The sequence below is a fragment of the Taudactylus pleione genome, unplaced genomic scaffold, assembly GCF_031769625.1.
Source record: "Taudactylus pleione unplaced genomic scaffold, aTauple2 ptg000377l, whole genome shotgun sequence".
Taxonomy (NCBI): domain Eukaryota; kingdom Metazoa; phylum Chordata; class Amphibia; order Anura; family Myobatrachidae; genus Taudactylus; species Taudactylus pleione.
The window spans coordinates 8,022,369-8,049,863 of NW_028284778.1; the positions used below are offsets into that span (position 1 = coordinate 8,022,369).

Here is a 27,495-nt window from a genome sequence, read left to right on the forward strand (position 1 = left end):
GGCAGTAGAATTTGGTCAGAATTCTTCCCAAGTATCGCTTATGGCTGCTGCTTGGAGTTAGAATTAAAATAAGGGTCCTGTGTCACTAGTGAATAACACACTATAAGGCCATAGATAGCAATGTATGTAACGTGTGAGTGATCCATCAAAATAGGATTGCGCATACTTTCTCTAACCTTTCCTCCTTCCCCTTCCTTTCCTTTGGTAGAATCCCGATTGGGTGGTCAAGGTAGATGTGTTTTAATTTTTTGTATTTTGCTGTGTTAGATTTAGCAGACTGATTAACATAACTCAGTTTCTGCTATATGTAAACTTGGTGTTTATTCCTGAATTTTAAATATTGTTTAAGATTTGTTTTGTGTCAGATAAATGTTTAAGTTTGTTGTTGTTATTAAGAAATTATTTAGGGGTTGATGTAATAGGCATTGGTGACAAAGGAGTTTTTGGATTTTCTTTATTATTTTTTTATGAAAGGTGTGTAGAGAGAGATGTGAATGTGATTTGCAGGGATAATATCATAGACAAAGGGAGAAGTCTATGTGGCTAGATAGTGTGAAAAGGATCTGCAGATATCTGATAACAAGATAATATTTGATGTAAAGGTGCTAAATCTGATAACTAAGGACAGATAGCACAGGGTAGACTTGTAGTTACATGTGGTGTAACAGAGGTGCTGATCTGATAACGACAGCACAGGAAAGGTGTTAATCTGATAACGAAAGACAGGTGACATGGGTAGGTTTTTTGGTTTTTTTTTATTTTGACAGATGTGTCACAATTTTAAAGTAAAAAAAAAAAAGAGTAATCTCATTTGTTTTTTTAATGGGCAACACTGTTTAAGTATTGGTATGAGATTGAAGAGAGTTTATGTAAGTGATATAGAAGGTATGAGCAAGTGATTTGAATGTGCAGAGGTAGTTGACTATAGCCTGCAATAAAGCTACAGAGTATAGGGGCAGGGCATGTGAAGCACCTGGATGGTAATGGTTGTTTGAAGATGGTGAAGGAACTGGTTTGGTGAAACGGTTAATGATACCAGGGTAGGTTACCACAAATTGTATAGTATCCCACTAACAAACTTATGCTTACAAATAATTAATGTTTCTCATTGCAAGTGTAAAGCTTCTTGGAGACTGGAAAGTGTTCCTATTTCAAGGTCAGGAGATTGGCTGTTTGAAAAAAAAAAAATGTTTTATTTGGCAGCAGAAAAAAAAAAAAATTTCTTGTGTATGGCATTGAGTGAGTTGCCAAGAGTTAAGAGTTAGCCAAGTCATTTAAAAAAAAATGTTTAGAGCTTGGCAGCAGAGAATGGGGAATGAGGTTAGCATAATGTGGGATCTAGGGATAATAAAAAATACATGTGGGTAGGAATGACAAGTATGTATGCAATTATGAAAGACTTGTATGATGATGAGAGTGTGAAATTTGTTTCTAAATTATGTGAATATATCCAGAATGGTCATCTGAACCTTTACCAATGTCTGGCACATTTAATCTGTTTAAGAAGCTTTTAAAGCAACAACTATTTTATCCAAATTGGCCAAAATTCATCAAACAATTGTAATTTCTCAGTGTGGCAACAAGAAGCTACACAATGACACTTACAGTGCAGGATGGCAGTCGGCCAACGGCACCTCCCTGCCCTCACAGCAGCTTTTTCCTCCTCCTTCCTCCCCATGCCCTCTTACCTTCTTCCTATAGAAATGTTGTTTCCCTGTTTTGTCTCTTTATTCTGTTTTATTCAAGATTTGCACCTCAGAGACTGATGTCTCTGATGATGACAATGCTGATGTAACGCCTAAGTTTACTGCTATATTTGTGCTTGTTTTTCCTAATCAACAATACCAAGATTTGTACCTCACAGACTATTGTCTCTGAAGACGCTGATTTAATGTCTAAGCTTATTGTTATAGATATGCCTGCTTATTCTCATCAACAATTTGATTATGACCATTCCCCATAAGTGAACTGTTAAATCTGGTTCGGCTGATTCAATTGATGATTATTATTAATGTCGGTGTTCTTCCTGCAACTAATCTCACTATCATTAGCAAGTTCTATGTGTCCTGGATACCTTGCATTTGTCTAACCATGTATTGTTTGTGAGTACTTCACAGTTTCCTGAGGAAGATACCTGAATGTTGTCACAGGAATCCTACATCATGTGCAGCATCATTCACCGTGCAGGTATTTGTGTCCAGATATAGTATCCCATGTGTTGTTGAAGGTGACAGAAGTACACATTTAACAGTGAAGGTATTCGAAGCAATGTGTCAATATATGGGTATAACATGCAAAATTGAATGTGTAAACACTAACATTAAGTACAAAGTTAGCTAAGGTGGGTGTGGGGACTGCCATGAGTTGGCTGGGAGCTTTATCTCTGGTTTTGTATAGCATTTGCACCACTCCAAAGCAACCTGTCCCCTCATGAGCTACTTTTTGGAAAACTGCCTATCCTCATTGTAAAGTCCAGCAACAGACTTGTCACTGTCATATGAATTAACTACGGACTATGTTATACAATTCTCACAGCATCTGAAGACTTTACAAGGAAAGCTTATGAAGAGACTCCTAGAGGGACCTTGTCATGGAGTCCAGCCTGGAGACTATGTAATGTTAAAAAATTTCTTACGTTCTGGTTGTCTCATAGATCAATGGCAAGGCCCGTTCCAGGTTCTGCTAACAGCCTCGATGTGGCTGAAAAGAACAATTGGATCCACGCATCTCACTGCAAGAAGGTTTCCGACCCAGTGGTGAGGTCAGTTGAAGCAAGAGAAGATGCAGATAAAGACATTGACTGTGATTTAAATTTACCAAACTTATTTGATGATGGGCCTGATCAGAGCCACAGTTCAGACCAAGATAAGGTCCACAGAATCAGGGACATTCATAGTAGTGTTCTGCGGATTGTGGACAAAGAAAAGGAAAGATTGCTATTGGTGATCAAGTCTCTGTGTATCCATTAATTGAGGCAGTTATTTTTGTTGCATTTTTACTTTTTTTTTTTTTCTCTACTGAATGAGGGCTGTCAAGGACTGGTGGCTGAGGAGGACGGTGTGGAGAGTTATCCTAGAGGTACTGCTGGGGTCCTATTGGTAGACTCCACTCCTGTTTTGAAAGCCATGATCATAAGGGATAGGGTATTAATCACATTAAGAGCTATAAAAGATGCACACACTCATGTTTACTACTGATACTCCCAGGTATAGGTACGGATCAGAGGATGGTCAGAAGACGAAGGTGAAAAATTCTTAATAGCCCATATATAGAAATAACTAGGTTTGAAAAAGAAATTTATAAACGTAACAAAATATAGGTAATTAAGGACTCATACTGGTACTGGGTATAACATACATCTAGTAAAGTATCGGGAAAAGAAGAGCCATTACAGTGAGGAAAAGGTGTGGAGGTTTGCCTCACAATTCCAAAATGTATATGTGAATATTGTGGTTTAAATTCAGAGAAGAGGTGTATACAATGGTGCAAAGACAGCACCTCTACACAAACTGACACGTCTTCCCTGGACACTTATAATGAGCTCATAAAAAAAACAATAAGGTTGATTGTTGGGTATGTAGTCACCATGTCATTCATGGAATGTTGTGTTAATGGTTATCCCATTGCACGCAAATCAAACAACACTTCACTCACTATGTGGAACTCACACACTTGAACCTTATAATGTCACAGGTTCCCTACGTTTAAAATTAACAAGGTATGATCAGGACAACATCATGTGTATTAACAAAATGGTACAGGAGTTAAAGGTACTTATTTGGGAACCAGTATTTGTAACACAATTTTGCAAAGAGGACCTTTTAGAATTAAATTTGCTTGGGGATCTTTTAGAAATTATTAAATGCACAAAACCTAATAATGAAGAATGCTTGAGTGCATTAATAAACTAATAACAGAAAAAATGTAGGGGTACAATAAAACATACAGTCATCATATCGCAGAATGTGACAAGTGAGAAGAAAGCGTGGATGAAAAGGGTGCCCGTTGTAATATTCTGTATGATGTTTTTTTCTAAACACATTATCTAATAAACCATGACACTACCACAGGGGTAATATTATATTATATGTGTGGGCATAGGGCTTATAAATGGTTACCAGTGAATTCTTTTGAAATGGGTCTTATAAGACTATTGCTACCTGATACCAAGGTAATACAACAGAAAAATCTAAAAGAAACATATGAAATAATTATTGTATAAGAATGTAAATAAATATACAAATGGTATATTATAAAAAGTACAAACACCTCTTTACACTGTCCAAAAGTTACAAGGTTGGTTTGGGATTTAGTAACATAACATTTGGTATATGGAGAATAACTGCAGATCAAAGAATGATACAGGAATTAATAAACAATATCACAGACATTGTGGTAAGACAGTTTCAAGCAATAAAACACTGAATTAAATGCAGCACAGATTACAAACAGTATATGGGTTAAAGTATTGTACATACATCACAAATTATTCTGATGCAAAAGAAATAATAAAATAAAGGTTAAATGATGGTGGGATTCCCGACAGCTCGTTCACCTGATTGAACTCCTGTACCTGGTTCGCATGGGTTGGAAATTGGTTAAGCAATATTATGTATATATTGAGAAGGTTAATATTTTTTTGTCATGATAATGTTGTTGAGTTTCTATATATTAGTGAAATGCTTCAAGAAGATTTTCCAATGCATTAAGAAGAAATCAAATGATGCAATTTATGAGAAATATGAACTTTCTTCAGAGTTTTGACGAAGTTCAGAGGATGGAGCAAATAACACAGGAATATGTGGATGTACTCGTTCCGTCAGCAATTCATGAATATATGCATGCTTATGTATTTCACTATTACTTTTATTGCAATTAAGTGTATAGAAATGTTTAAAATGATAATCAGTACCATTATAGTAGTGTGAGTTGCAGAAGACCGCATTTGTCGAATGGCCTCAGGCCTAGAAGGGATAAGGCCTACCCTTTTCTTTCTAAAGTAAACAAGTGTGTCTCTGATGCAGCAACTATGTTGTTTAATACTTTAGCTAAATGTATATTAAATTATGTATTAATCAGTATATAGAGATTAGTGTTTATTTCTATGCAGGTGTGATTAACTGTAGAGATATGTGTAGGTTAGAACTGCTGTAGCCATTTTGTTCTAGCAATAAGAGTCATGGGTTTAAAATGTGTCAGTTTTAGCGTGTGCAGACTGACAGTAAGTCTCAGATTTTATAAACAAAGAGTTAAAGCAAGATAGCCTTTGTCTGCAATAAGCAGGAGCTGAAGGCTAAAGGGGCAATTATATTAGAATTTTACATGGGAACAGAAAGATAACACAGAATAGTGTCAATATTATGGTTAAGACACCCATTACCAAATAAGGCCTAGTACGTATGAATATTAAATACATTAATATTCCCCATTGGATTAACTGGATGTATAGCCAGAATTAAGTATAAAAACTCACCAGAGAAGGAAGGAGGGGGGAGCAGTTGGAGAATGAAGGAGAGAGAGCACACAACGAGGGTCTGGGTGTTGCCGTACATATGTATGAAATTGGCTCACTGGTATTGCTGCACTAGGTGTCACAAATTTATTTTACACTCATTCCTTACGGCTGCTGATATAACTTAAGTGTTTTTGTTGTAACTCTGCATTGGCAAAATACATGTATAATTAAGCTGTCTTTAAGTAAAAGCATTGTCATTTATTTTAGAATCTGTATTTGTGTGAATTATTTCATTTCTCTTTGTGACGGGTAAGGTTTATAAGTAATCTAGAACACATTGCATTATCAGGTGACATACAGGGAGAGTGATGTATGTAATAGCCTTAAAGAAGATACCATGGAGTGATATAGGAAAAAGCTCGTGTATATATAAGGGAGTAGAGTAATGAGGTGGCAATGTGTACAGAGGGGTGAGATACAGGGAGAGAGATGGATGTAATAACCTTAGAGAAGATACCATGGAGTGATATAAAGAGCAATTTTTAATACATGTTGATTCTGGGTTAAAAGTTTACATTTGTAGGACAGTACATAAAGAAATGTCAAGTTCGATTACAAAATTACCTCGTCACAGATGGTGTTCAATGTCTGTTACACTTTTTTTTTTAACTGTTTAGAAAACCCACTCAGTTATTCCACACTTTGTGTATTACCACAATTAGTTGCCCCCCTCAGCTAGCTACCCCCTAAGACTGAATGGTATGATATAGTATGGCTGATAAGACACAGGCCTACAACTGAGCCAATTGGTCAGTGGAATGAAATGCAGATTGATGAAAGGACATATATTGCACTGTGTGTGACTATACAACAGGCAGTGTGCTACTATAATTTATGCTGCTCTTATCCCCATCACACACAGGTAATGACAACTCATTAAATCACATACGTCTAAAATCAGATGGAGGATGTGATGTTCTCCACGATGGACTGACATTCGGAATTTGTCTCCACATTGTTTTCTTGGATAGAGTTCAAGGAGACTGAGGACTACTTGTTTTTGGTTAGCAACACAAAATACATCTTTCCCTCCCTGTTCTTTCATCTGTTCCCTTCTGTTGTCCATGACTGTGTAATATATACAGTACTTGTCTTTATTATAGGTTAATTATTGTGTGGAAAATTTACCAATTTTGTCTACTGATGGCGCTGTGTATTGTCTATTCTGCTATTGCTGGTACTCAAAACACAATAGATTAGCCAAAAGATTTGAAGCATTTGAATTATTATAAGTATTGGGTTTCATGTCTATCAGCTCATGTTTTTTAATGTATTATTTGTTGTGTAACAAGATCTGATTTCTATGTAAAACATTTTCCACACTCAGAGCATGGAATCTGTTCCTCACATGTGACATCTTTGATGTCTAAAAAGATAGGTTTTGTCTCTGAAACATTTCCTAGTCAGAGCAAGGAAATGGTTTCTCACTTGTGTGATGTCTCTGGTGTCTAATTAGTCTATTCTTCTGCAAAATATTTCCCATAATTAGAGCATGGAAATGGTTTCTCACCTGTGTGAGTTCTCTGATGTTTAACAAGATCTGATTTCTGTGTAAAACATTTCCCACACTCAGCATGAAAACTGCTCCTCACCTGTGTGACATCTTAGATGTCTAACAAGATGTATATTGTCTCTGAAACATTTATCAAAAATCAGAGCATGGAAACGGTTTCTCACTTGTGTGATGTCTCTGATGTGTAACAAGAGCTGATTTATAGATTAAACTTTTCCCACACTCAGAGCATAGAAACTGGTCTTCACCTGTATGACTTCTCTGATGTATAACAAGCTGTGATTCTGTGTAAAACATTTCCCACACTCAGGGCATGAAAATGGTTTCTCACCTGTGTGAAATCTTTGATGTGTAACAAGAACTGATTTATAGGTGAAACATTTCCCACACTCAGAGCATGTATGGGGCTTTGCACTGGTCTTGGTTGGTCATTAATGACTTTTGTATTCTGTAGGGCATCTATAAAACAGGAAAATAGTTTATCTACTGCAGGAGCTGTAATACGTGTACCACTATCTGAGGTATCAGGAGAACATTCCCCATAATCAGAGGGATTAGATGACACATGTGCACTGTGAGGTGCTGGATGTATAATTGTGGTGTTAGGGTTTTGTCCTAGAGAATCTCGGGTGATGTGATCTTCTATGTCACCATCTGTAGATAAGATGGGATGTCCCTCTGAGACCTTCCTTCTGTTACATCCATCTGCTGGGAATAAAATAAATATATGATAAAAGTATTGTTTCCCTGTAACAGGGAGTTTTCCAATAGAGACTACGATGATAGGTCCCCAAATTAGCAACAAATGGGGAAGTTCCGTTGTGTCATGGTACAATGTATAACGGTCACATATTATGCTATGCTATAGTTATCACAGGGTTACATGTTTATTGTAATACAAAACATAAAGACAATTGTTGTCGGCATTGGCGACTTCAGTACAAACCTGGGTGCATCTAGCAATCCAAGCACAAGGACTTAAGCAAAACATTTAAGCCTACAGCAAAGTATCAAGATTCTTGAAAGTATTTATAATGTATATGCATGAAACACCATTAAACTGCTGGTAACATGTGCTCACCTCCCAGATCCAGAGGCTAACGTCTAAACAAGCATAGGCTACTGAGCCATATTCAAAACGGCCTCATATCGGCTTGATTGACAGCATTCAGAACTTTAGGCACAATTTAGAAACAAAATAAAATAGAGCAGCACTGGATGTTACCCATACGTTACATGGTAGCAGCCGCGTGGCAATAGGTTTTTGTTTCACAATGAGCTTCTGTAGCTGGGAGGCGAGGAAGATGTAACTACAAGTTAGTGGTCTATGAAGGATCATTCATAGATTAGGAACTTGCAGAAAATTAGGAACTCCTGACGCTGGGCTGCAAACTTAAATGTTTTGAGCAAAATATGAACAAAGCCTTATACTGACCTTTGCTGGATACACACTTGTATCCAGCAAAGATTGTCAGCGGTGTCCTTGTTCCTCCAAGTTATCGTAGAATTTTTTAGGGCTTCAACACTCCTAGGGATTCTTACCATCAGCAACCACATGTTACTGACTCCTCCCAATGCCTCCTGGGTGGTGCTGGCTAATTTCCACTTATCTCTCACTGTGGACCAGTCTGCACAGGGTATCTGGAAGAAGGACTGAGCTTGGAAACACTGGGCTCAGGTTCAAACCAGAACAGCTGGAAGTAGTGTTTGGTGCCACTCTGGTAGTCACAGGATACGAGCAGATGCAGGTGTCTAAGGCAATTGGATATTTATTGCCCATAGGATTTGTCTTTACAAAGACAGTTATTCCAAAGCATACAAGGTGTTACACAGGTTCTCTCCTCTCAGATAGTCAGAGGGTATACACCTTACAGAGCCACATCAGTTCTTTACATACAGAAAATGTATATAATACAGCTGGGGTCCAGTCCAAACCTCTCTACATAAGTTATCACATCAGGAAACCAAAATTAAATATAATTTAAATTTCACAGTAACAGGTTAATTGCATTCCTCCTGTGATAAACCTGCCACTTATTACACAGAATATTTAGTCATCATAAAGAAAACTAAATTACTGTGACCTAAACACGACGTGTTACATGACTGGTCTCCTTAGTACGGAAGGCATGAACAGGAAACTCCAATATGCAGGAAGACCAAAAGGCAAAGGTGTCACTAGGGCAAATGGTTAATCACAGGCTTCACTAACATGTCACTGCCTGTGTCTGGATGACACAATAACCTTTCCTTATCGGGTAACCTGGCCGCTTAGTGCATTTGCCATTGGTCACACAGACACTATGGGGAAATTGCTATTATATAAAAGTGCCCAGTTAGTACATGTAACATTATTAGATACTCTGTGCCCTGCGCTTAGCGCTGTATAAGAGCAGTCCTACAGACCGGGAACTTAGTTGCCCTGAGGCTCCAGGGTAACCCATATGATAGGTATAAATAGCTTTATATCTGTACATATATATACAGTAAGTTCAATAGGAATTATAATACTGGCCAACCTGTGGCTCCCCATCTGCTGTGAAACTACAAGTCCCAGCATGCCCTACCAAAGTTTGGCTATTAGGAACTGCTAAAACTGTGGCAGGGCATGCTGGGATGTGTAGTTACACAACAGCTGGAGGGTCACAGTTTGGCCAGGCCTGTACTAGACCATGAAAGCTGAAGGCACGTGAACAAGACACTGCTGCCTCCAGGCTTGCAGGAAAGATGCGCAGTATCCATGGGATGTACGAAAAGAGAAGCTGGAAATGTGCAGAGGTCGACATTTTGGGGAATATTTACATGAATATTTATTTTTTTATTGCAATTTCTCATTATGACAAAGCAGGAGGGTAGAGTGGGTGGAAATTATTTAATCCCAAAAGACATGTTCCCCACCCTCATGGTGATCCCTTCAATGTACAGAAATGTCTACTAGTTCTTCTTACTAGGAAGTGAGCAGAAATATTCAGCATATTATCCTATGTAGTATAAGAAGGCCAGGCCAAGCCCTTTGGCTGAACGTGTAGAATAAAGGATTGTTTTAACTGGGCACGGTTGCACCCTGTGCTGGCCCCGTCCACTGAGCGCGCAATGCCATTACATCATGCGGAAGGGGTATGATGCTGCTTCAGTAAGTAACGATAACTGTCCTAAGGACACCCGATTGGTTTCATATACTGGCCAGTCACCCATAGCTAGTTACGGCACTGTGTTGTACTGTAAGGAGTATGTGACCCTTTCTGTAATAAGTCTTTATTACTAACCTGTGGTGAGATCTGTAGGGATTTCCTCCGCCTTACACTGCTGATCACCACTCACATACGTCTCTTCTCCATCTATATCTTCTGCCTTCATATCAGTCACATACGTCTCTTCTTCTCCTGCTATATCTTCTGCCTTCATATCAGTCACATACGTCTCTTCTTCTCCAGCTATATCTTCTGCCTTCAGATCAGTCACATACGTCTCTTCTTCTCCCTCTATACTGTATCTTCTGCCTCATTATCAGTCACATACGTCTCTTCTTCTCCATCTATATCTTCTGCCTTAATATCAGTCACACGCGTCTCTTCTTCTCCCTCTAGCTCTTCTGCCTTCATATCAGACACATACGTCTCTTCTTCCGCTATATCTTCTGTCTTCATATCAGTCACACAGGTCTCTTCTTCTCCATCTATATTTTCAACCTTAATATTAGTCACAACATCAACCTAAAAAATACCTAAAAAAGAATGCAAAACACAAAAAAATAAAATACATCTGTCTAGAAAGGAAACCCACAAACTTGGTAAAACATGTCCTGGACACTTCCTACACCATTATTTGTACATACTATTATCAATGACAAATGTATGGAGATCAATAAAACTTTTCAAAAAGTCTTAGAGTCTCCTCACACAAGTGTCCAAAGAGGATACCACCAAATTCATTTGATACATGAACGAAAAAGAGATTATTCTTGAATAAAACTATGCAAGCAAGGTATGTCCGTATCATGGTTTGGAGGACATATTTATGAGCTACACCCTTTGTGCTCCTTTTGATCCATTCCAAGGAGGAGTTGCGGATACCCAACACTGCACACACCGGGGCGGGAGGGGGAAAGGGGGGGTGCAATTAAGTGAGTAGAGGAATACAACTGAAAACCTCTCCAAAAATATTTCACTGGGTAACAGTCCCATGTACAATGTACAAAGGTAACCTGCAATGCTGTATAACTAGATGCTATATGTCACAGTGGTAACCTGCAATGCTGTATAACTAGATGCTATAGGTCACCATGGTAACCTGCAATGCTGTATAACTAGATGCTATATGTCACCATGTTAACCTGCAATGCTGTATAACTAGATGCTATAGGTCACCGTGGTAACTTGCAATGCTGTATAACTAACTAGATGCTAAAGGTCACTTGGTAGCCTGCAATGCTGTATAACTAGATGCTATAGGTCACCCTGGTAACCTGCAATGCTGTATAACTAGATGCTATAGGTCACCGTGGTAACCTGCAATGCTGTATAACTAGATGCTATATGTCACCATGGTAACCTGCAATGCTGTATAACTAGATGCTATATGTCACCATGTTAACCTGCAATGCTGTATAACTAGATGCTATATGTCACTGTGGTAACCTGCAATGCTGTATAACTAGATGCTATATCATACCTCCCAACATGACCTTCTCGAGGGACACAATGCTCTGGTCCTGGACTTCCCTGGAATTTATGATTGGTGGTGGCTCCAGAGATGGGGCTGCAGTACAGTCCAAAATTCAAATAGGGGAGTCTCACCAACTGCCAGTGAGCCCCAGCCAGTGATGTTTGGCAGTGTGTGAAATGACAGTTGGTGTGGCTCCCCTATTTGAATTTTGAACTGCGCTGCAGCCCCAGGACCAGAGCAGTGTGTCTCTGCTGGAGAGGGTCATGTTGGGAGGTATGCTATATGTCACCGTGGTATGCTGTGTAACTAGATGTTCTAGGTCACCGTGGTAACCTGCAATGCTGTATAACTAGATGCTATAGGTCACCGTTATAACCTGCAATGCTGTATAACTAGATGCTATATGTCACCATGGTAACCTGCAATGCTGTATAACTAGATGCTATAAGTCACCGTGGTAACCTGCAATGCTGTATAACTAGATGCTATATGTCACCATGTTAACCTGCAATGCTGTATAACTAGATACTATATGTCACCATGTTAACCTGCAATGCTGTATAACTAGATGCTATATGTCACCGTTATAACCTGCAATGCTGTATAACTAGATGCTATATGTCACCGTTATAACCTGCAATGCTGTATAACTAGATGCTATATGTCACCATGGTAACCTGCAATGCTGTATAACTAGATGCTATAAGTCACCATGGTAACCTGCAATGCTGTATAACTAGATGCTATAAGTCACCGTGGTAACCTGCAATGCTGTATAACTAGATGCTATATGTCACCATGTTAACCTGCAATGCTATATGTCACCATGGTAACCTGCAATGCTGTATAACTAGATGCTATAGGTCACCGTGGTAACCTGCAATGCTGTATAACTAGATGCTATAGGTCACCGTGGTAACCTGCAATGCTGTATAACTAGATGCTATAGTTCATCGTGGTAACCTGCAATGCTGTACAACTAGATGCTATATGTCACCTGTATTATATGTGACACATGGGTCTGCTCCACCTGTATTATATGTAACACCGGGATCTGCTCCAGATGTATTACATGTAACACTGGGTCAGCTCCATCTGTATTATGTTATACTAATAACCACCTACTGAGGGTACTGACCCCTAAAGGATTTAGTATAAATATGGACACATGGAAGATCAGCCTTACCCCGAGAAAATACCAAACTGTGTGAAACGCATTGGTTATTAGTGGGAAACGGACAGAGATTAACTGGAAACTTCCCTCTCTAACATCGGCCGGCCGATGATGTCATCCAGCGGGATGCGAGTCAGCACACCGCATACGCTGTGAGTACAGTGAAAACCATCATCGGTAACCTGGCCCCATCTTATCAGGATTCAGATTAAGCACAGATCGGGCGTTACAGGCGTACCTGCCGGGTATGTACCGGACCGCATCCAGGAAGAAGACAACCATCTTAGGGTACGGTAGGGACAGGTCACCTTGTGATTGCCATTCCACATTACCTTCACATGGACCCACCCTTCCACATATTCTCATAAGAGCTATACACATAATCTCAGTGCTTGTGCTGGTGTATGTATGTGTATTTCTTCTTTATAAATAAGGATAGCCTCCACATAAATATCAGCACTCAGTATAATCATATTTTATCCTATCCGTACACTACTGAGCTGCTTAGTACATCACAAGCGCAGGAAAGTCTTATTACTTTTACTTTAGTAACAATTGGCTGCTATATGTCACCGTGGTAACCTGCAATGCTGTATAACTAGAGGCTACATGTCACCGTGGTAACCTGCAATGCTGTATAACTAGAGGCTACATGTCACCGTGGTAACCTGCAATTGCTGTATACCTAGATGCTATATGTCACCGTGGTAACCGGCGATGCTGTATAACTAGATGCTATATGTCACTGTAGTAACCTGCGATGCTGTATAACTAGATGCTATATGTCACTGTAGTAACCTGCGATGCTGTATAACTAGATGCTATATGTCAATGTGGTAACCTGCAATGCTGTATATCTAGATGCTATATGTCACCGTGAAAACCTGCAATGCTGTATAACTAGATGCTATGTTTTACTGTGGTAACCTGCAATGCTTTATATTAACTAGATGCTATGTGTCACCGTGGTAACCGGTAATGCTAGATGCAATATGTCACCGTAGTAACCTGCAATGCTATACAACTAGATGTTATGCTGTAGTAATATCTGGGTCTCTTTGCAGATTGCTTATACTTACATTTGGGATCTAACCCATGTGTCCTATACTCTATGCAGCTATATGTACATTGTCCCACAAGGATACCTGGGAAAGTCCATAAACATTGTATTATATTGATATTGATGGATACCTGGGAAAGCTCATATACGTTGTATTGTATTGGTAAGTAATATATCATTATATTGCTGCCCACTCAGCTATATGGGATTATTATAGGTATGTTACATATGGCACCTTGTCAGATATATGGGATTATTCTATGTATGTTACATGTGAATGCACCATCTAAAATATATGGGATTATTGATGTATGTTACATGCGAATGCACCATGTCAGATATATGGGATTACGCTATGTATGTTACATGCGAATGCACCATGTCAGATAGATGGGATTATTCTATGTATGTTACATGTGAATGCACCATGTCAGATATATGACATTATTATTTTTTTTATTACCAGTTATTTATATAGTGCACACATATTCCGCAGCGCTTTACAGAGAATATTTGGCGATTCACATCAGTCCCTCCCCCAGTGGAGTTTACAATCTATATTCCCTACCACTTGTAGACACACATACATACACACTAGGGTTAATTTTTGTTGGGAGCCAATTAACCTACCAGAATATTTTTGGAGTGTGGGAGGAAACCGGAGCACCCGGAGGAAACCCACGCAAGCACAGGGAGAATATACAAACTCCACACAGTTTAGGGCCGTAGAGGGAATCGAACCCACAACCTCAGTGCTGTGAGGCAGTAATGCTAACCATTACACCGTCTGCTCTATGTATGTTACATGTGACAGCACTATGTCAGATATATGGGGTTATTCTATGTATGTTACATGTGAATGCACCATGTCATATAGATGGGATTGTTCTATGTATGTTACATGTGAATAAACCACATCATATATATGGGATTATACTATGTATGTTACTTGTGACACCATGTCAGATATGTGATTATTCTATGTATGTTACATGTGATTGCACCATGTCAGATAGATGGGATTACTCTATGTTTGTTACTTGTGAATGCACCATGTCAGATATGTGATTATTCTATGAATGTTACATGTGAATGCACCATGTCAGATAGATGGGATTATTCCATGTATGTTACATATGGCACCATGTCAGATATATGGGATTACTCTATGTATGATACATGTGAATGCACCATGTCAGATATATGGGATTATTCTAGGTATGCTACATGTAAATGCCCCATGTCAGATAGGTTGGATTATTCTATGTATGTTACATGTGACACAATGTCAGATATATGGGATTATTCCATGTATGTTACATGAAAATGCACCATGTCAGATATATGGGATTATTCTATGTAGGTTACATGTGAATGCATAATGTCAGATAGATGGGATTATTCTATGTATGTTACATGTGACTGCACCATGTCAGATAGATGGGGTTATTCTATGTATGTTACATGTGAATGCACCATGTCAGATATGTGATTATTCTATGAATGTTACATGTGAATGCATCATGTCAGATATATGGGATCACTATGTATGTTACATGTGAATGCACCATGACAGATAGATGGGATTATTCTATGTATGTTACATATGGCACCATATCAGATACATGGGATTACTCTATGTATGTTACATGTGAATGTACCATGTCAGATATATGAGATTACGCTATGTATGTTAATGCGAATGCACCATGTCAGATATATGGGATTATTCCATGTATGTTACATGCGAATGCACCATGTCAGATATATGAGATTACGCTATGTATGTTACATGCGAATGCACCATGTCAGATAGATGGGATTATTCCATGTATGTTACATGCGAATGCACCATGTCAGATATATGGGATTATTCCATGTATGTTACATGCGAATGCACCATGTCAGATATATGAGATTACGCTATGTATGTTACATGCGAATGCACCATGTCAGATAGATGGGATTATTCTATGTATGTTGCATGTGAATGCACCATGTCAGATATATGAGATTATTCTAGGTATGTTACATGTGAATGTACCATGTCAGCAGGGCCAGTTCTCCCATTACGCATGGTAAGCAGCTGCGTAGGGCGCCACATAGTGGAGGGCGCCTCAGCTGCGTACCATGCGGGCCGCGGGCAGTCTGTGTCTCTGTGACCGGACGGAGTTCGGTCAGCACTACACAGTGCCAAACACACAGCCGCCGGCGCCGTCAGCTGTGTGCTTGCTTTAGCAGCTGATGAGAGTCAGACAGACTCTCATCAGCTGCTGCTCCCACTGCCGGAGCCGGGCATCTTCCGGCTCCCGCAGTGGGTAATGGGAGAGACGTCATGACGTCTCTCCCATGCTGCAAAGTGGCCCGGAGGACTGACGGAGGAACTGATAGTGGCGGCGGGACCAGGAGCAGGAGCGGGGTATAAGGTAAGTGTTTTTTTTTTTATTATGTCTCTACTGCGGGGGGGGATTACTACTGGGGGCACTACAAGGGGTGGGCTACTACTGCGGGCACTACAAGGGGGGTACTACTGGGAGCACTACAAGGGGGGCAATACAAGGGGGGGAGGCTACTACTGGGGGCACTACAAGGGGGGGCCTACTACTGGGGGCAATACAAGGGGGGGCCTACTACTGGGGGCACAGCATAGGGGGGGAACCTCCACTGGGGGTCTACTACATGGGGGGGACTACTACTAGGGGCACTACAAGAGGGGGGACCACTACTGGGGGCACTATATAAAGGGCAATACTGGGGGTACTGCATAGGGGGGGAACTACAACTGGGGCCACTGTTTAAAGGGCACTGCATAAAGGGTACCACTATTGGGGCCACTGCATGGGGGGACTACTACTGGGGGCACTATATAAGGGGCACTGCACAGGGGGGGACCACTACTGGGGGGGCACTATATAAGGGGCCATGCACAGGGGGTACTACTACTGGGGGAACTGCACAGGGGGGACCACTACCGGGGGCACTGCATAGGGGGGGCGCCAAAAAATATACTCGCTTACCAAACAATTTGGGCTAGGGCCGGCCCTGCATGTCAGATAGATGGGATTATTCTATGTGTCTTTCATGTGAATGCACCATGTCAGATATGAGCACTTGGACATGTCAGACAATAGCATATAATCAGGCGAAGGCCGACGCATTATTATACAGAGGGAATCTTCCACCTTACACTTAGTGTGATTACCTGTATATATACATATTCCCCTTACCTCAGAGCACTGGGCCATGATGTATATGTCTGACCATAAATGATACAGATAATCACTATATACGTCTCCCATCACACAGCTGGTCAGTACTGAGGGGTTATTGGCCCTTTTTACACCAGGCTTTATATCATCTTTCTGTTACGTTCTGTGTATTTCCTGACTTATTGCGCTATACGTTTAACACCTCGGTCATTTCTTACTGACACTATTACAGGTTACATTTTATTAATTAGTAGGTTGTGTGCCCCCCCCCCAAAAAAAGAGAGAACTTCCTGCTTCTGTTGTAGCTACATGTGTAATGATAATGCAGCACCAGAGTCTGCTCCAGCTGTATTATAGTAGCAAAAAGTTCTGCTCCACCTGTATCATATCAGCACCGGTGTCTGCTCCACCTGTATAATGATTATGAAGCACCAGAGTCTACGCCAGCAGTATTATAGTAACAAAAGGATCTGCTCCACCTGTATTATGCCAATACTGGGATCTGCTCCACCTGTATAATGGTGATGCAGCACCAGAGTCTGCTCCAGCTGTATTATAGAAACAAAAGGTTGTGCTCCACCTGTTTTATACCAACACTGGCGTCTCCTCTACCTGTGTATACATACTGCAGCACTAAAGGCTGCTCCAGCTGTATTTTAGTAACACCAGAGTCTGTTACACCTGTATTATATAGAACACTGGTGTCTGCTATACCTGTATGATAATAATGAGGCACTATATTCTGCTCCCCCTGTATAATAATAAATACCATCACCTGCTACTTATACCTGCTGGGACCGTCACCTGGAAGCTGCAGTTATACAAAAAAGAACGCCCCTCTAGATAGCCATGCCCCTCTCCTCCGTGTAGCTATGACTACTGTCTGCCCCACCCCTCTTCTAAAAGTGACCGCCTTCCTTGGCTACTCGCTTCTGATTGACTACTCGCTTCTGCCAATCAGGCGGCATAAAGTAGGAAGGCCGTCCTGTTTACTAGAGTCCACCTGAACCTGCGGCTCACAGCTTCATCACTAGAGTAACAGAAATATAGTCTAATGGTGTCCTCATGTACGGTGACCGGCGGCCATATTCTTATAGTCTCCCATTCACAGAGCAGAGGGGGCGGGGCGACAGGGGCTTTAGCTGCCATTTTGTCATAGACATTCCTGACACAGCCGGAGTCAGGTGATGGATCCTGTATATATTATATTATATCGATCTGTGTAAAAATCTCCATTGCATCCGGCTCTTAATCAGGCCCTTATTTCTCTTCAAGGACACAGCATAGACCTTACACATATGCGCTTTCCATAATTTCTCCACATGTGCATATAAACTGATTTTTACAAGCCAGTTACCCTCACTGCAAGACAGCGCCTGGTCTCTGCCACACGGAACGCGGCTGGCAGAAGGATCCCACGAATGAAACCGCTTTGTAAGAATCTGCTTATAAAGAACGACTCTTCACACCAGTTGGCTATGTCAGATGGCTTCTTTACTGATCACAAACATTAATATAGGACACTTGTATACATTAGATGGCTTCCTGACACTAGCTATGCCCCACAGGCCCTTTCTATCATCCGGCAGCTGGTCAGCAGCGGAAGCCCTGGCAACTGGATCCCACAATCCTTTTATGCTTCACACACTCTACAGCAGTCACATCCATGTAGTGCAGCTGTGTGTAAAACCTTTCCTGTAGGAGGCATCTGTATCCCTAACCCTGTCTGCCCCTTGTCCTAGGGAGCGAGTCCTGTTGTGTACATCAGAATGTGGCAAAGTACCCTCTTTGCCACAATATAAAAATACATATATATATATAATATACACAAACACATATATATATATATATATATATATATATAAATATATAAATATATACACACATATATAAAATGTCTTTAAAAGTAAATGTCTGATCAGCTTGCATGGATTTCCAAAGTCCAAATAAATGCAAAACTACCACCAAATACAATGAATCAATATGTGGCTAAGTATTTAGCATCAGGCTTCAATAAGAGCACACTAAGGTTAGTGCAGGGTAATTTATACAGATAACAACAAAGCGTTTCATACAAGCTACAGGTTATATCCACAAGTCCTCACACTATTGGCCACGAGTTAGTACATCTCAATAACGCAATGTTCTATAGGTCAGAGGACCTCTTGTGTACGTTGGTAGTATCTATGTGTACACATCCCCGGCCTGCCACCATCCGATTGTTCTCACAGATGCCTTTGTTAGGACGTGTAAGCGCGGGCTCAGGCTGGAATGTGCAGATAAGAGTTTATCATTGAAGATATATGCACACATACAACAGCCGTATTCGGTAAGCTTCTTATCACTAGTTATACGTATCTTACACATAATACAATGCACACAATCGGAATGAGTGATTGCGCAGCTGAATATATGAATAAAATCTAATACAATGCATAGACTCCTAGCGTTATGACAGAACTGAACGTAATAATAAATATAATGAAACATCTGCTGTGCACAGAAAGGAATGGCCATGCTTTATATCATAGATATAAGGGTATGATACGATCGTGCCCTTATATTATATTAAGGCTGAATAAAAAAAAAACTGAATTCTCCCATAGAGAATTTCTGAGGAAAGGGGAGGGGGCAGGGCTACATCTCAAAAGCTATTGGACGTACCGAGCTGAAATTTGGGGCTTCGGTGGATAGGTCTGTCGCTTAGGGCAAAAACATGAGAATTTGGGAGTAATCTAAAGTTCCAATGTCAGTTTTTTCCTACACTCTCAGGACCACTTTTGTGCTATAGTCTATGGGGGATTTTTGGGAAGGTATAAGTCAGGGTGTGAGACAAATTTAGACTTGGGGTTTGCTTTAGTAGGTAGCTATTGTTCCAGGGTAGGGTAGGGTAATTAAGAAAGTTACAGTTTTTAAACTATTACCTCAAAAATGCCACATTATAGATATGGGGAACTTCAACTTGCTGCACAGCCTCAGTAGGTGCCTTCATCCTGGGGGTGTACTCACTGTGGCTTCACTTGGGAGCACAAAGACATGTGTGTAGCACTTGGGAGCACAAAGGCAGTGGGTTCATGGGTAGGAAGCGGGTGTTAGCTGCATTTGGGACCTGGGGAGGTAGCAAGCAATAGTGGCAGCGGTGCGGGTGTTATCGGTGGAACCTGATGGCGCTGTGGGACCCATCGGTGGTGGTGCTGTGTTGGCAGCAGGCCTGGATCCACAGCACCATTTTGAAATTCACACAATATCTATTGTGCACAGACAGATGCAGGCTCGGATCAGGGAGATCCGTGATGCCTGTATCTGTGTATAAATAAACACAGCACGGATTTTTGTTTGGTTTTGGTTAATACAGGGAATCTCTACACTTTTTGTCCCCTGCATCTCCAAAACCAGGACCAACTGAGCCCAGTGCTGGTTGCACTAAATACAGGGGACCCCTACGTCTTCTGTCCCCTGTATTTTGGCAACCAGGACTGGCTGACAAGCCCAGTGCTGGTTGTGCTAAATATAGGTGACCCCTATGTTGATAGTCACCTGTATTTTCACAACCAGGACCGGCTGTGAAAATTCTGGGTCTAGTTGTGCTTCAGGGGAAAGGGGACACACACACACCATTTAAAAAAAAGTTACACTTGTTTTCAATTTTTTTTTTTTTTAACACAGATCCATGGATCGATCTCAATGATCCGTCCATGCATATATGTCTTATTGTTTTTTTTTTCCTCAGATGCACGCACACACCGTTCGTACTGATCCATGTGTGCATCTCTGAATCAATTTTTTAACACAGATGCCAGCAACATGGATCACACTGACCTGTGCATGCAGTCAGCTATCTTTAAATCTTGCATGATAGTTCTTATGTCAAATGTAAAAGATACAATGTAGTAACCACGGAGTGTATATGAGCTGCAGAATAGATACAGTATTCATGAGTATAATAAATGATACATTGAAGAATCCACAGAGTGTATATGAGCTGCAGAATAGATACAGTATACATATTAGGAATATAATAAATGATACATTGTAGACACCACGGAGTGTATATGAGCTGCAGAATAGATACAGTATACATATGAGGATTATAATAAATTATATACATGTAGACACCACAGAGTGTACCGTATATGAGCTGCAGAATAGATACAGGAACTATATGAGGATTATAATTAGAGATACATTGTACAAAACGTTATACTCTAATTTTTTTGTACTGTAAATAGAATCAGACGATATTCTCTGTGAAAGATCTGTGTTGGGATCACCAATAACTGAAATAAATAGACATAAGTGTACAGAGAATAAAACGCTGATCAATATTGAGGGATTTGGAATAAACAATTTATTATCTCAGTATATAATGATATACAACTAGTGAGAAAGACAAGCATATATAAACATAAATATGAGCAATTAATGGCAGGGCCGTACGGCTCCGAATTTCCATATTACACACGCTTCATTCTATATTCACATTTCTAATTCTCTTTCCTTTAATATATCACTGACTGCATATAAAGTATACATGTTACAGCTAACAATAAAAGTTATATATTATACATGTGCATCAATGACAGACAACCTCTTCTAGTTCTTCCTTGGAGTTAGCAGAACAAGGCAGTGACCCTCCTGATGAGTAGAGGAGACCATTGGGAGAGGCTCAGAGGAGGTTACAGAGAGTAGTTTGGAGACATGAGGAGATTGGGGACTGTCAGTAGCGATACTGATATCACCCATGATGATGGTGGAGATGTTTGAGGATAGGAAGTGAGGGAGCCAGGCAGAAATATGTTCCAGAAATTGTTGGGGTGGCCCAGGTGGGCGACAGACAGCAACAAGCACAGAGAAAGTGGTGACAGTCCTGATAGAATATACAAATGATGTAAATGTGAGTGATGGTACCTGGGGGAGAACTGTGTTTGTGATAGATTGGGACAGTAATATTCCTACCCCTCCTCCTTTACTGTTACCAGGCCTGGAGGTGTGTGTGACGTGTAGGTCACCGTGTGACAGTGCTGCAGGGGAGGGAGTGTCTGATTGCGTGAGCAATGTTTCTGTTATCGCGAGAAGGTTGATACAGAAACATGGCTCACACATGGCTTTTCTGAGATAAAGAGTCATGGATGGATGTAAAGTTGTTGCAGATTGAGCGTGCATTCCATAAGGCACATTATAGTAACTTGGAGGGCGATGGGAGAGATGTGAGGTTTACTGGATGTATATTCCGTTATGAGTGGGGCCTGGGTTTGGAGATGTCACCAGCTAATAGAAGCAGAAGAGAGAATTATAGTTGTAGGAGGTGTATGAAAGATTATGTGATAGGATAAGGATGTTTGTCAGTGTATATAGATAACAAAAAAAGCTCATGTGTATATATAAGAGGGGAGTAGAGTAATGAGGAGGCAATGTGTACAGAGGGGTGAGATACAGGGAGAGTGATGGATGTAATAGCCTTAGAGAAGATACCATGGAGTGATATAAGAAAAAGCAATATTTAAAACATGTTGATTTGGGAAAAAAAGTTGAAATTTGCAGGATACTAAATAAAGAAATATCAAGTTTGATTATGAAATTACCTGGTCACAGATGGTGTTCAAGGTTTATAAAACCCACTTAGTTATTGCACAGTTAGTTGCCCCCCTCAGCTAGCTGCCCCCTAAGACTGAATGGTAAGATATAGTATGGCTGATAAGATACAAGCCTACATCTGAGCCAACTGGTCAACAGAATGAAATGCAGAGTGATGAGAGGACATACATAGGACTGTGTGTGTGAGTATATAACGGGCAGTGCGCTACTATAATCTATGCTTCACTGATCCCCATCACACACAGGTAATGACAATTACAAGCAACTCATTAAAATGACATACGTATAAAAATCAGTTGGAAGATTTGATGTTCTCCACGATGGACAAACATTGGGAATTTGTCACATGGACCTATTGGCTCAAGGAGACTGAGGGCTACTTGCTTTTGATTAGCAACAAAAAATACATATTTCCCTCCGTTCTTTCCTTTGTCTGTTCCCTTCTGTTGTCCATGACTGTGCAATATATACATCCCTTTAATAAAGGTTGATTGTTGTGTGGAAATTGTACCAATGTTTAGTCTACTGATGGTACTATGTATTGATGTATTGTCCAGTCTGCTATTGCTGATACTCAAAACACAATAGATTAGCCAAAAGATTTGAACTATTTAAAAGTATTGTTTCATGTTTACCAGCTCATGTTTTTATGTATTATTTAATGTGTAACAAGATTTAATTTATATGTACAATATTTCCCACACTAAGGGCATGGAAACAGCTTCTCACCTGTGTGACGTCTCTGATGTATAACAAGATCTGAATTCTGTATAAAACATTTCCCACATTCAGGGCACGGAAATGGTTTCTCCCCTGTGTGACGCCTCTGATGTATAACAAGATTTGATTTCTGTATAAAACATTTCCCACACTCAGGGCATGGAAATGGTTTCTCCCCTGTGTGAGTTCTCTGATGTCTAACAAGTATTACTTTCTGCATAAAACATTTCCCACACTCAGGGCATGGAAATGGTTTCTCACCTGTGTGACTTCTCTGATGTATAACAAGATTTGATTTTGCTGTAAAACATTTCCCACATTCAGAACATTGAAATTGCTTCTCACCTGTGTGATATCTCTGATGTATAACAAGCTGTGATTTCGCACTGAAACATTTATCACACTCAGAACATGGAAACGGTTTCTCCCCTGTGTGATATCTCTGATGTGTAACAAGACATGTTTTCCTTTTAAAACATTTCCCACACTCAGAGCATGTAAATGGCTTTTCCCCTGTATGAGTTCTCTGATGTGTAACAAGACGTGATTTCAATGGGAAACATCTCCCACACTCAGGGCATTGAAACGGCTTCTCACCTGTGTGACTTCTCTGATGTTTAACAAAATCTGATTTCTGTTTAAAACATTTCCCGCACTCAGGGCATGGAAATGGCCTCTCATCTGTGTGACATCTCTGATGTGTAACAAGTTCTGATTTCTGTTTAAAACATTTCCCACAATCAGGGCAGGGAAATGGTTTTACCCCTGTGTGATATCTCTGATGTCTAACAAGATTAGATTTCTGCATAAAACATTTTCCACACTCAGGGCATGGAAATGGTTTCTCACCTGTGTGACTTCTATGATGTATAACAAGATTTGATTTCTGTATAAAACATTTCCCACACTCAGGGCATGGAAATGGTTTCTCTCCTGTGTGAGTTCTCTGATGTGTAACAAGTATTGCTTTCTGCATAAAACATTTCCCACACTCAGGGCATGGAAATGGTTTCTCACCTGTGTGACTTCTCTGATGTATAACAAGATTTGATTTTGCTGTAAAACATTTCCCACATTCAGAACATTGTAATTGATTCTCACCTGTGTGATATCTCTGATGTCTAACAAGCTGTGATTTCTCAGTGAAACATTTATCACACTCAGAACATGGAAACGGTTTCTCCCCTGTGTGATATCTCTGATGTGTAACAAGATACGATTTCCTTTTAAAACATTTCCCACACTCAGGGCATGGAAATGGTTTCTCACCTGTGTGAGTTCTCTGATGTGTAACAAGACGTGATTTCATTGGGAAACATTTCCCACACTCAGAGCAGGTGAAGTTTTTCTCACCTCTATGAGCTGTACTGTGTCTAGCAATACTGGTGTTATCAGGGGAACATTCCTCATGATTAGAGGTATCAGATGATATATCTGCACTGTGAGATACTGGATGCAAATTTAGAGTAATGGGGATGTCTCCTGGAGAATTCTGTGAGATGATATCTTGTATTTTAAAATGTGGACACAAAATGGGATCTTCCTCCGAGGTATTCTTAATTGTGCGTCCATCTGTTAGAAGTAATATAAAATGTATGGATAACAGTTTATTTTGTAAACTTAGTGTAATTAACAAGACTCGTCTACAGCCCTAGTCAGTTAGCATTGGATATTTCATGGGCTCTACGTTTCTACAGCATACATTGTGGGTGAGGGGTATAGGCAGCACATAAGGGAGTGTATAGTACTACTGTGCAGAATATACTATGGGTGAGGGTTATAGACAGCATATAATAGGGTGTATATTGGTAATGTGCAGCATATACTGTGGGTGAGGGGTATAGACAGCACATAAGGTGGTGTATAGTAGTACTGTGCAGCATATACTGTGGGTGAGGGGTATAGACAGCATATAATAGGGTGTATATTGGTAATGTGCAGCATATACTGTGGGTGAGGGGTATAGACAGCACATAAGGTGGTGTATAGTACTACTGTGCAGAATATACTATGGGTGAGGGTTATAGACAGCATATAATAGGGTGTATATTGGTAATGTGCAGCATATACTGTGGGTGAGGGGTATAGACAGCACATAAGGTGGTGTATAGTAGTACTGTGCAGCATATACTGTGGGTGAGGGGTATAGACAGTACATAAGGGGTATATAGTAGTAATGTGCAGCATATACTGTGGGTGAGGGGTATAGACAGCACAGAAGGGGGTATATAGTAGTAATGTGCAGCATATACTGTGGGTGAGGGGTATAGACAGCACAGAAGGGGGTATATAGTAGTAATGTGCAGCATATACTGTAGGTGAGGGGTATAGGCAGAACATAAGGGGTGTATAGTAGTAATGTGTACAGTTAGGCTGTCATGTTGTGTATATGTAACATTACCAGGTGACATATGAAAGGTATTAGAGGAAGTTCTATCTGTGGCCGTGTCCTCTGTCTGTCTCTGAGGCAGGAAGCACAGAACAGCTGGAGGGTGCGGGATGTCACACATGAATACGAGGAGATAACTAGAGGAGGGACCCTTCATTATCATAGATCCCCCTCCTCATCACCAATCCTGAGTACCATTGTTCTATCCTGGTAACTCTCAGACACTAAGGCACTCATACCACAGGGGGTAACTAGTAATCAGGGAGAGTGTACATCACACCCAGCCCCCCTGCAGGGATACCCAATACCAGGGGACACACTAATGCGTTACCTGCACAGGGGTGTACACCTACATTGTGGGCACTTAGCGGTATTACAAGGACAGGACAGGAGGGGGTTGGGGCTCAGTACTGTGTAACGTCCGCTGGGGTGTGGAGTTTAGGCTCCTACAAGGAGATACTGGAGAACGGAGCTTTGTCTCCTGCCAGCAGGACGGTATTACAGGATGGTACAATGGGAAGAGCTTCTGGCCTTGGCGGTGTTAGGCTGCTGTACTAGGTATCCCCTCACACTTCTGCAGAACATTACACCTGAGAGTTGTATCACTGGATGGGCATACAGAAGGTGAATGGTCTCACTAACATGCGTCAGTACTTGGGGTGTGGGCTGCTGCCCCATCCCAGGTACACTGTGTGGGTTACATCTGACCTAGGGAACTGGCGATTAACATGGCGACTGCTTTAGGTACCACTTAGCGTGATGTACTGTATTGTATTACTACCATAACACACAATAAGATACAGATGTAACTTCCCAGTTGTCTTGTCTGTGCAATCCATGAAGCATTGATTTCTAAAATGTTTAAATGATAGATAGCAGAAGTATAATAGGGGCTGATGGCTCCTGATGTAGGAGATACACCGGAGAGTGTGGGGAGGAGACTGGTCAGATCTCTGTACAAAAAAAAAAGATTTTAGAACAAGTATTTGGCGCTGGTTGTCAAAAAAAATCTATGGAATAAATGATGCTTAGACTTCCTATATGGTGTACATCTGGATGTCTGCTGTAACCATTTCAAGTTTCAACCCATGTGGAATATGATTCACAATATGAAAAAAAGTAAAAATACATAAATAGATAATCAGTCTAATAGACACAAATATTTTGATACAGTGTGCAAATCACAAAGTCTATTGTAGTATTCGACAGAGAGCGTACCCCACTCACATGTGGCAAGTGATTGAAATAACGTGTGAAGGTATCTTTCTATCTCGGTGCCATAATTCACCCGGTGTGTATTTCAAGCTTGAATAGTATGAGGATGTGTACCTCAACTTAGAATTCAGCAAGACTTTGTATGCCTGTAAAGGTTTCTTTACTCATCATAAATTCTGTCCTTTTTATGTTCCTTATCCCCTCATGTACAAAAATTCATGTAGAGAGGGGGGGGAACGGACCATGTATGAGAATAAAGAATGGTTTATTGAAATAACATATAAAATAATTCTAAAAAAAAAAAATGTATAAATCGATGTTGCACTGATTATACTGGACAAGAGATGGTCAAAAAGCACTGAAACATTATTATGGAATATCCAAACTCTCCACAACACTAGCCCCAGTTAGATTGTTCCAGAAAAAAAGTGACAAAACAA

At 40.4% G+C, this 27,495-nt stretch overlaps 1 protein-coding gene and 1 pseudogene across 2 annotated transcripts in view; one reads left to right on the forward strand and one right to left on the reverse strand.

The window, feature by feature from the left end:
* The window catches only part of LOC148508117 (uncharacterized), a 144,745-nt gene that overhangs the window by 84,393 nt on the left and 32,857 nt on the right, over window positions 1–27,495 (forward strand). The gene's annotated exons all lie outside the window — the stretch shown is intronic.
* LOC148508118 (uncharacterized) overlaps window positions 1–27,495 on the reverse strand; it is a 91,203-nt pseudogene that overhangs the window by 56,591 nt on the left and 7,117 nt on the right. Inside the window, exons 6-7 of the transcript XR_015869630.1 lie at window positions 10,295–10,717; window positions 7,302–7,736 (exon numbers count right to left, since the gene is read on the reverse strand). The product of XR_015869630.1 is annotated as an uncharacterized LOC148508118 (transcript). The remainder of the gene's footprint in view (window positions 1–7,301; window positions 7,737–10,294; window positions 10,718–27,495) is intronic.